Genomic DNA, 12,537 nt, shown 5'->3' with positions numbered 1-12,537 from the left:
GTTAGAGACATTTGTATTAAGCGCTATATAAAAATTAAATATTATTATTATTATTATTATTATTAACAGACATGAGCATCAGAGAATTAGAGAATAAACATTTCATGATGATTTCATTTTTGAAACATTAGAGCAGGTGTCATACAAAGTGATCTTGGGCTCAGTTTCAATGGGTTAATTATTGAAAGCATTATTCTATACCTACAGGTACATGTATGATAGGAGTAGTATGCAAATATACTGTACAGTGAAACCTGTCTAGAAAGACCCCTCTAAGGAGACAAGAAAGGTGGCCCTGAAAGACAGGTGGATAATAATAACGTTTAATTTACCCAGGGTAGCCACTTCATTTATAAAACTGCTCTTCCAGCGGGCCCTGCATTACATAATATTTTATTACTACCCTTCTCCAATCTAATATGCTGAGCACCTACATGTAGCTAGAAGGCAGAAGGTCCCAAGTCTTTGGTATGACTCAACTGGGGTTCGAACCCACAACCTCCCATTCATGAGGCGGGCGCTCTAACCACTGAACCACCATGCTCGGTGCCCGGTGGATAGTACATACAGTACCTTTGGCACAAGTTCATGTATGTTTGACTTGCCCTTATATTTCAATGAGAAACAATGATGCTCAAGAACACATAAAATGTGGGTCTTTATAGAAAGGTGGTCTTAATAGAAAGGTGGTCTTTCTAAGTTTCTATAAAAGAGACCACATTAGACCTAGGCTACTTTGACTATACAGTGTTAAAATTGTCTACTTACATGTACATCGTTCAGTAGGCATGGACTTGACCTTGGTAATTTTAACCGACCAGGTTGTCATTACGATTTCTCCTTTTCTCTCCTTTCAGAAATGTTTTCACGGACTGTGTTTTCTCCTCAAGCTGCTCAGCATGCTTTGTTACAGCCTGTAATTACCTCATGCCATGAGCATCGCATGAATTTATCCAATACAATTCCATACAAGCAGACATTCTGTCATAGGTTTTACAAATACAATGTACATCTGCCACTTCTCAAACAGATCTTTCAATGTTCGACTTGTCAAAATCATGAATTTATCCAATACAAATCCATACAAGTAGACTATATGTACATGTATACAAGTACATTGCAGGTCTCATTGCGGCATCTCAAACAGATATTTCAATATTTTACCTGCAGAAAGCAGTGACACTCATTTATTAATACATTAAATCCATTTTGCAACAGAAGGGGCAACCTTTGTACCAGCAGTCTTGAGTAAATAGAAAACATGCCAATCAGGGGCTTTGGTACACAGCTCTTCAAAATGTGATATTTGCCAAAATGTCAAACTGATATAATTTTAATTGATAGGAATTTTATTTCCCACCTTCATAACATCTCTGTACAGCACGCTCAATGCTCATGTGGTGCAAATTCTGCAGCCCCATCTCTGCTACCAACTTTTTGAACAGTTGTCATAAATAGGCCCTTAAAGCTGTGAGGGTTAATTATTGCTTTTAGTTTTACATGTACATGTACTGCGTTGTTGGTATCAAATATCTACAATGGCAATAAAACATCACAATGAAGGAACCTGTTTCTATTTCAGGAAGGAAATACTGTCAATCTTTGATAGTCCATTCAATGCTTGGGTGGAGTTTCCCTGCTGAGGCATGGAAAGGGTTAAGACCAAAATGACAGACATGATCTGCCACATAGAGCAAAATTTTACAATTATTAGGATCATTGCAAATGGCTGATACTACCATTAAACTTTTCAAGCCAAGGACACAGGATTTAGGGGTAAACAAGAACTGATATATCTTCAACTGTAATTGGGCTCATGGATCACTTTGTCATGGTATCTTGTCGGTCTTTTGTTTGTATTATCCCGGACAGTAGATCTTGAGGGAGTGATATTGATCGCTTTTCAAATAAAAAACCCTGGCCAATTTAATTCTAAATGCATCTGATCTTCCCCCATGCCCTACATCAGGCAATAGTGGCTTAACGTTTGGACATTTACAAGTTCATAAGTCACTATCAGTACACCAATAAAACCCTTAAAGATTAGAAATGCAAGTACAATTTGTGATAAGGTGCCAGCTTTTATAGGCTACAAATAATGAAGTTAAAGAGATCTTAATCTTATGACAAAAATTGACAGATATTTGTGAATCAAATCTCATTCATATTTATGTTAGTTAATCTACATGTACATTGTATCTATCTCGCCTTCTCCATCTCCGTTTCCCTCATACTACCGTTTCCCTCATACTACCCCCCCCCCCATCTCCCTTACTCCCTCTCCCCCCCCCCCCCCCCTCTCTCTCTCTCTCTCTCTCTCTCTCTCCCTCTCTCTCTCTTGAACCCCATGTTGTTATAATATGCCCCTGCTATGATTCCATTAAAAAAAACAGTACTAGATTTATTATGCCTATCATCTGACTCATTCACACGAATGCTGTTTCCAAGGTCAGAGAAGCAGGGTATTACAAATCAAATCAATAGCATCCTTGGTGCTGCCTAACTCTGCATGGCCACCATGAACAAATCTAGGTTCTAGATAGCTCAAATATTCTGATGATTTTAAGTGAACTGTTTCTTTAAATGTAATCTCTAACCAATAGCGCTTACACTTGTATGGGGATGAGATTGGATTTCACAGTACAAGAATCAAGGTCTACGACTTCATTATGTTGATTGGCATTATAATGGTATTAGGCATCATCATCATCATCATCATTGTCATCATCATCATCAAGATTTCCATCACAATTCCCTTCTTCTTTCTCATCAGCCATTTAAGGGTTTTATTCCAAAGGGGTTGATTTTCTTAAATTCATAAAAGAAAAAGATTTATTTGATTTTGAGTCTGCTTCATCATCCTGCATCTCGTAATAAACCCAAACCATTAACAAATTCATTGACTTCAAAATATGTTGCATAGTCTATAGGGTCGCATTATTTCAAGAGATGCCCACTGTCTGCTATAATTGTTGGTCTTTTTAAGAGCTCAAGTTGCTAAATTAATGGGCAAAGAGGTAAACAAATAGGCCTATTTTGTAACAGTTTCTTGCATATGCAGAACGACAGACTTGCAATAGAGAGGGTCTTACAAATTTAACAATGGTCATTCATCCGATATTGAAGAGCACTGATAACAAAGAGATGTGGTCGCTTTTCAATGAAATTACGATCTTGCGGTAATAGACAAAAGGAAGTTGGGAGCAGCTGCCTTGACGTCTTTTGATGGATGCTAACGACCTACCTGTTTTACTCGAGCTTGCCTTAGCCTTTGGAGGTTTGCTAGCCACGGACGCGGACTCAGGAGCGGGTTCATTGATCGTTGGTATTGGCTGCGAGGACTTCCCCGCTGCCGCCGCTTCTTTCGCCGCCTCTTTCGCAGCCTGCTTCGCTGCCTTCGCCTCCTTCGACTTCGACTTCCTCCTCAAAACGGGCATCGTCGAAATAATCCTATTTCCAGGCTAATCCGAAAACTTCCCGCCTTGAATGTTCGTCAAGATGAATAAATTTCCGAGATAACGGTTCACAAACAAAGAAATGATAACGTAGATGAACGGACACAACACACATCAAGGTTGGCACACCGCATCGAGAGAATCCTATCGAGCGAAGTGCAACATGATCGTGCGGTTGATTTGTAAAGAGAAGTCCCAGGTATACAGGTCGGCTGCTGGATTACGTCACATAATCCTGCACAATATTGTGTTCGAGCTCACGTGTCATGCTCACAGTCTTTCTTATAAGCGAACTTTCAAAAGTTATTATTCATGTAATTGTTCTTTCGAAATAACCACCCAGGCCTATCGTTCTAGATATTGAAAGCGCAGGGTCAATTTAGCCTCCATCAATGGAATAAAATATCGTTTAGAGAAATCAGTTATTTCACCTAATGCGTTCTGGATTCAGTTGTGTCTGTTCTTTTAGACTATGTGTCAGCTACCGGTTAGGGGGTTTCCCCTCCCAAATTTAGGCGCTCAACTTTCACCGCTGACCTCGATGACCTACACAAAATCAAAACTGTCAGAAAGATTTTGCTGATAGTCTTCAGAGCTCGTTTCAACGTTTTATCATACATAAAATACATCATTCAATGCAACTTAAGGACCTCCTTCAATATTAGCGCAATTTTCTTTCAATATAAAAAAGAGTCGACCTACCAATTCAATAACAAAAAAGTTTTCTGTTGGCGATTTGTGACGATATTTGTTTTTATTTTTGTTGGATCAAAATGATGAAAGAGATAGGCCCACATAGAGCTGATGATTAAATCAAAATGATCTTTACTCTATTTGGTTTTATCAGAAAATGTTAATACTTGTTGTGTAGTCTAGAAGTATGTTGAAATCATAGATGAAGCTTCCCTGGAAAAAGAAGACTCTAAAAAACAATTAAAAAATGAATAAATGAATAAACACTCCTATCATGAGTTTCTTATCTTGGCGTTGGCTTGCTGCTTTTAAAATCTGCGGATGTGTATAATTCATGAATATCGATAGCGTTTAAAGTGTAAAGAAGAACAAATTCATTCGAAACTTTGCCGTCGTTAAGAAGGGTCCTCGGGTACCGGGCTTAGGAACTGTCTGAAAATCATTAAAATGTATGCCTCCATTTTTCAGTTGTGGGAAATGGCACATCAGTCTGCAAATCTGAGAAGCCTCCTCCTCCTCCTCCCCTTCCTCTAGTCCCCTTCCTCCTCCTTCTCCTCCTCCTTCTCCTCCTCCCCTCTAACTCTTCCTCTTCTTTTTCTCCTTACTTTTCTTCTTATTCGTCTCCTTCTTCTTCTTCTTCTTCTTCTTCTTCTTCTTCTTCTTCTTCTTCTTCTTCTTCTTCTTCTTCTTTTTCTTCTTCTTTGTTTAAATGTTTCTTTTCCCCTTTTGTCTTAATTATTTTGTCCTTATTGAAGCCGGAATTGTCACCGATAGTCTATACTAGCAGAGTGGTGATCATGTTTTTAGTTTTCACCCCCCCCCCCCCCCCCCCATTCCACCATCACCACCCGGCTACGATGCTACCAAGATAATATATGTCCACTAAAACACGTTGTCACTATGATAGTGCTAAGCTGGGGCCCGTCTTATAAAAAGTTGCAATTAATAGCAACATTTTTTGCAATTAATATCAATGTACATTTAGATAGAGGACTGCAAAACTAGCGATTGATTCGGATCAATCGCAGCTCTTTATGATGCGGGGTCCTGCATCATCAACCCCTTATCAAGCATGTATTGGCCATCATTAGTAATTAAAGTAATTGAAGTCACCACGTTTCATGTGAATCACAACTCAGAATGGTTACTAAACATGTGCCCGAAAGCACTGACATCTGCCAGTTACTATGGTTGCACAGATGATGAATGATCGCCGAGACTGATTTTTTTTTTTTATTGAGCCGTAGAGCGCGCCCTGGCACTTTCGGGACAAATACGCATCAACGTTTTGCCTTTTTTTAATGAAAAATCTGAGCTACAGCTATTTCGACTAATATGCATTAAAAGTATAAAACGTGTTTTTTATTAATTAATTATCTTGATTTAAATTATAAGTCTCAGATTGAAGAAATATATGTTTGTTTCTTTAAGAAGCCGATATCTTATCTCATCAAAACCAGAATGCAAACAGCTATCTTGTTAAAAATATTTTACAAAACCCTGAAAGAAGCGTCATTTAATGACTACACATGTTAATGATTATGCTCCATCAAAACACACAGTAATGCAATAATCGGATAATGAGAGAGTTAGCCAACTCCATATCCATCATTAAACTTTTCGTTTGATATGAACGGGCTATCTAAAAGGCCCTGAGATATCTACCTATTCACAGTTAATCGTGCTGATGGGTTACACAATATAGATGCTGACAGATTCAGAGATTCGACTTTTACGTTAAAGTTGGGTTTTTGCCCGCCCCCGCCCCCGCCCCCGCCCCCGCCCCCGCCCCACACTCAGTGTTATTATGGGTACGCATAATTATGCGTGTTCCCAGCACCCCTCCCCCTTTTTTCAGCATAAGTCCGGTGTGTAAAGTCAATACGGGTAGACCTTTTTCTGTTGTTACGAGCCGGAGATTTTGGGAACACGCATGCGGGCCCTTCCCTCCCGGAGTGGGAGGCCGGGTTTTTTAGATCAAATGTTTTGTCCTATATCAGCATGATATGTATACCTTTGATAATCGCCCTTGAATTCGTGCGTGGGTTTATGTGAACGACGTCGTTTCATTTACGACAAACATGAAGGATTGAGTGGATGTACTCTTAGGATTTCTTACAAAATCTGGAATTTATGAGACATTATTTTGTTTTTCCTCGTTCTTTTTTGGTACTTCTACAGTTGACCGGATTCCAGAGCAAACTACTACTCCGCCCCCACAACAAGCCAACGATCGAAACAGGTCAGGATTCTACTCAATGGCAAAAGACAACAATGGAAGCCCTGTGATTGGCTACTGTCTTTCAGGTCACGTGATGAAGACAATACCTATCAAGGATGAACTGCATTGCGTTCTGTGATTGCGCCGCGGAATGCGAACAGGAACCTGGATGCAGGTTATTCAATTCAATACAGAGATGGTAAAATACCAGGTGAACAATGAAACATAAAATAGGATCATTGAGTCGTTTCTAAACTGAACAAACCATAAAGGGAACAAAATAATAATCCAATTCAAATTATTGATTTTCTTCTCGAATGATGTCTTTATCATTGATCTTATTGATTGAATCTAATGAAAAGAAGAGGTTTTGTCTAATTTGCCATTAGACGGTATATACACACCATGCACCGTGGTATTATTTATAAATACAATCTATTCATGAAAGAAACATGAAAGATTTGCAGATCATAAATTAATTATATTACCATTGTAGGCAATGACGGATAAAATGGATTCCCACATCAACCCATATCAGAAAAAAATGCCACCTACCAATTCTATCCTCAACCAAAATGAAATACATTGAAATTAAAATTGATGAGTTCTCAAACATAATCTGATGTGAATAATACTAATCAGAGCATGTTGATTGCTGTGTATAATAAGGAATCTATCCGTATAATATACAATTGTAGACAATAACTAGAATTGTTTGAAAGGTTTTGGCTTACCGATGGAGCAAACTCAATTTGATTAGATATTGTTTGTCTAGAATTAACAGATTTTCGTAGATGCAGTGCTGTTTTGTTCTTATTCGATTTTTTATGCGACATCATCCAGGGGAGACAAAGAGACAAAGAACTTTCAAGGTTGGTAGGTACGTACGTCTAAATATTCATGTCTTTTGTGTGTATTACAAAATGATTCAAAATTAATGCCAAATCAAATTACATTCGAATTACCATCTCGGTTTTTACAATGTTATTGGTGGGAAAGGAGGCGGAGTTTTCGTTGGAAATAACAAATAAATTGTCACTCATTTCAGTATGATTTCCCCTCTCGATAATATCTGAATAGATCTGTCTAAGTCCTGTGTAATTCACTATCGAGCCTGCCATTAATATTTAAAGTTATTTTCTACGTTTGAATCATCATTTGGAGGCAAATATAGGGCCTGACCGGTTTAGTTTTCATGATGATGCCAAGTCCAGAACCAAACTGATTTTTGCTACAACATACTCATATTCGCAAGTTTTACCTGTCTTTATACATGTATCGAGTTCAACAATTTGATGTTGTCGATATAAAACTATTTCGTCTCGTCGTTTACAAAGTGAAAATGGGTGATGTTCCGCGTCTCAAGAGGAAATCGATGATGATGGTACTATTGGTCTTTTCCTTGCTAGCAAGAACTACAGGTAACTATGAAATGTGTTATTTCTTTCATATTATCGTGCCTTTCAGGATGTAGTGAGTGAATCGTCATCTTTTATATTTTTAATTTTTCTTCCGTTTTACCGTTTTCCCATTCTTTTGATTTTTTTTATATTTGATTTTTTTTAATTTTGTATATATATATCTATATAATTTGTTATTTATTTATTTTTTTTTTTTTTTTTTTTTGGATGGGGAGAGAATAAAATGATAATCAGTAAGATGAATAAAGGATGACCTAAGCCATTAGAACCTAGAAAATCAAATAATAGATATCAAGATATATGCACGTTGGCGCAGGCGCGTACGCAGGGGGGGGGGGGGGGGGGGGGGGGGGGGGGGGGGGGGGGGGGGGGGGGGGGGGGGGGGGTTAACCCCCCCCTTTGGTAATTTTATGTATGTAAACCCCCCTAAAAAAAACCTAACCCCCCCCCCCCCTTTGGATTTTTTTTTTGTGTGTGTATAAAAAAAAAAAAATTATGCCCACGGCCGACCTAAAAAAGGTGACCTTACCCCCCCCCCCCCAACTGAGCAAAATGTCAAATGTTCAAATTTCGAGACCCCCCCCCCAAAAAAAAAAGTGACCTCTTACCCCCCCCCCCCCCCCCCCCCGCTTATTCAGCGGCTGACTGAGTCGTTGCGAAATTTTCGGACCGATTTATAAATGTTAAACCCCCCCCCCCCCCCCTTGAAAAAATCCTGCGTTGGCGTATTCGTGACTGAACTTCGTCGACCCGCTGGCAAAAGGGCGTTAGCGCGCTCGAAATATCTATACAATTGGGATGGAAGACTAAACTCATAAAGAGTATCAAGATTGCCATTTTCAGGAGTGGAGTTAAAAATCATCTATAAAAATGGGGTAGAACGTTTTTTTTTAATCTCTGAAATGTTAATACAAACATGTATCAATAGTAACGATAATGTTAATAATTGTATTTATATTCCTAATTCATATTCCTAGATTTATAAGACGGTATATATAATCTTGAAATTGTCATCGTGACAGCAAAAAAAGTCCATTTTATTCTTTAAAATTTGTAATCGTGCATTCCATCACTTTTTATCTTATATCATTTCATAATGAAAGTTTTAACAATAACAATTAAACTTGAACGGAAGCTCTCATCTCATTTTGTTGTAGTAAAAGCTACATTTGTGGTTTTAATTCTCTCTTCTCTCTTAAATCTCTTATTCATTTCCATCCTATAATTTCAATTAATATTGTATATGTGGAATTCGATACGAAGCACCGTCAATCAAATAGCCTTGCTTTTGACAATTTGTCTCTCATGTAAACATGATAATCTTTAGATTTGATTGATTGAGAATCAAGGGCCAATTCATTTAGGATAGGCGAAGGGCTTAACCCTAACGAGAATTGTTCGAGCTGCGCTAAAATTTCCAGGTTCATGTTTCACGACTTTTTTTCTCTCGTGTCTCCTAAACATTTTGATATTAAATTAGTGCAATTCGGACCTACGGTAGGGGTTTCAAATTACAATTATTGATCGCACATCAATCAAAATGTGTATTTTCTCTATTTGCGAGTGTGTTAGCCTATGGAAGAATCAAAGTAATTTCGTAATCAGTTGACATATGTCATTGTTAAGAAGGGTTGCACTCCTATTCCACTATGCGAGACCTATCTTGGGTTCTACCTACAAAAGGAAACATAAAATATTTTTATAAATAAGAAAAAATACAATGAAATACAAAGAAAATTTAAAACGATGTATATCATTTAATTTTTGTAAACATTATTATTGTTAATTCTCACATTCTATTTCCTGGACTATCCTAGAATGGTCAAACCATTATGATATGTTGATGATGAAAAACAATAGAAAACAAAGGAAATATAGCAAAGAAATACATACAAAAAAAATTGGGGGTGTTGTTGCTAATAAGTATGTATCTTTGAAGTTGAACTTCTCACCAAAATATATCAAACGACTAATTTTCCAACTATTTCACGCTGTAAAACTGCAAAATAGGTATGTTTTGAAAATTTTGCAAGAAATGTGCATATTACATATTTTTTTTTAAAAAGAAGCGAAATAATTTTTAAAAAATATTGTTGTTGTGTTGTTATGTTGTTCATTATACGTTATTAAATATGTCTACCAATTTTCATCTTCATATCGCCAACCATAACCGAGATCTTAGACTTAGGGGGTTCATAATGCCCCTCGACCCCCCCCCCCCCCTCTTCCCCGGTATTTAATAGAAACCCTTGAAATACCCCGACCTCATTAGGGTTAAAGGGACTAAGTAACATTGTTCAGATGAGAAAAAATGGTAAAGGTATAGTACCTGCAATGATAGATGTACAATTACAAATAATGTGAAGTTTGAGTGAAAACAGACCATTATTAATGATAAAAATTGGGAAAACTGTTCTGATCGATTCCTTAATTCTCCCAATTATATTATTACAATTTAATTACATTTTAGATGAATGTAAATCGTCACAAAGCAATGAATTGGCGATCCCATTCCAGACATTTAAGTGTTGAAAGATTTGTAAAAGCCTGTCTTAGGTCTCATTTTCATGGAAAAACGGTTGGGAAAATGATGGTTGGGAGAATTTACTGTTAGAGCGTGTCGCACAGTGACACCTTCAAAGAAAACCATAAGTATCTTTGTGGTCTGAGAATTTTTCAAGATTTTGTGCATTTAAGTAACATTTCATACACAAATTACACAACTTTTTCATCAACCTTCAGCAATGTTACCGAGTCACTAAAGGAGACATTCAATGAAAACTATTTACTTTTACGTGCTAAAAATGCAATATTGGGCCTATCTACTCTCGATAATGATTACGCTCACTAAAGGACACTTTTGTTTCATCAAAATATGAAAAGTGGAATAGTTTATTCATCGCTTTTATCTATCTGACCAGTTGAAGAGAACTCAAATAAATAAAATAAGACCAGATAGTACGATGTGTATTGTTACTTTATTCCAGGTATATGCTCGACGACTCTGTAAAAACGTTGAATCATCATCATGCCCTCAACGGTAAATACCATATACTTGAACATACAACACTTAGCGTCGTCATTATCACCATCAATGAGACATTGACAAGTATACACTGCAGTGTATCTAACAAGTTTATAATTTCTATTACTTACAATGGTATAAAATATACATTATTTATATACAAGTGGTTGTTTTCAGGACTATGGCTATTCAGGACAAAATTTCATAGTTACGATAAATATTCATGTTTTAAAAATATACAGTAAAATTCTTCCATGATATCAAGAAAGATTCAGTTTGATTTGATTAAAAAAAAACTCCTTTATCTCATGTTTGTTGTATGACACATGCTCTGACGACAATTATCCTATACTGACTGATTTGGGGGGTTAAAGTTCAAGCCAGGACAAAGAGACCCTATGGCTTATCCCCAATCTTCCCTTAATCCTACTTTTAAGACTCAAATGCAATCCTATCCTTAACATAGAGGTGACATGGTTTAGTGGATACATCACCAGAGTGTGGATCACATGGTTAATGGGTCGAGTACATTTGCCACTCTCCACCCTGGAGAAGGATTAGGTACCTGGGAGGAAGAAATTCCTTGAGGCGGTTCAGCTACAAATTGGAAATACTGTGATACTTTGTATTAAGCGCAGTAGTTTATTCACATAGGTAGTAGCTTCGCTATATGAATGGACATAGTCTTATTATATCTTCGACAAACTAAAGTCAGAATGTAGCAAAGAGTATATGTTGCAACATCCTTTACATTATAGACCTTTGCCATGATTATTCATGTCATATGCAATTATGCATTATAAGTAAGTAAGATATATAATACCTCTACATAAACCTTTTGTTTCTTTGAGTTCATCAAAGAGGTGAGTTTTGTCAAGGATCCATTAAAACAATAGCTATAATATTGGTCCATGAAAAGTCGAGAAGTATATTCATAATGGTCTCCGAAAATATGTAAGCCTAACTATAAGCACCCAACTAATACACATCTTCACATGTGACAGATAATTACATGTACTAGTAATCCTATAGTAGTTTAAGTGTCTCAGATTCTGAAACGAAATCCTGGATTTAGCTCATGCTGCAATCATAATTATAAATCTTTAGGTCAGTCAGAAATCCCATGACTTTTACAGGCCGATCACCTGTCTGATTTTCAAGATATTTACGATTGGAATTAGAAATTTCAAAAACCGTTTTTCCAACGTTTTTTTATAACACTCGGTTTATTAGGTAAAATGAGTATGGTAAAACCGGTCACTCAAAGATTTTTACTTTTTTTTTCAGGGCTTCAATATTACACCTTATCAAAGACACTGATAACACGTACATTGTAGGGTCATGCATCTAAGATTTGTGAAACTGGAAACATTGTTAAAATGCCTTTAAGGAATCAATCAAGAAATTTCAGATATAACAGCTTGGTGGACAAGAGAAACATGATTCACAGCATTTGTCTTAATTTTCCTACATTACATACACTCTACTCGTGCCTCTCTCTGCTCAGCTTGAAAAAAAGCTCAATTCTATTATTTCTGCACAATTCATGCAAGACCACAGCTATTTGTGGTATTCCCACTGATCTTCGGAATTATCAAAGAAGAAGCACAAAAAGGAGTAGAAGGTGCATTTGAAGAAAACAGTGAAAAAGGCTTTTTCTTAATACAATCATAAAAGCACATCCAAGTTTGTCTAAAAGCATAATTTCATTTTGCATAATTA

The sequence above is a fragment of the Strongylocentrotus purpuratus genome, unplaced genomic scaffold (assembly GCF_000002235.5).
Source record: "Strongylocentrotus purpuratus isolate Spur 01 unplaced genomic scaffold, Spur_5.0 spur5_scaffold_15, whole genome shotgun sequence".
NCBI classification, from domain to species: Eukaryota; Metazoa; Echinodermata; class Echinoidea; order Camarodonta; family Strongylocentrotidae; genus Strongylocentrotus; species Strongylocentrotus purpuratus.
This window is presented reverse-complemented; position numbering follows the sequence as displayed.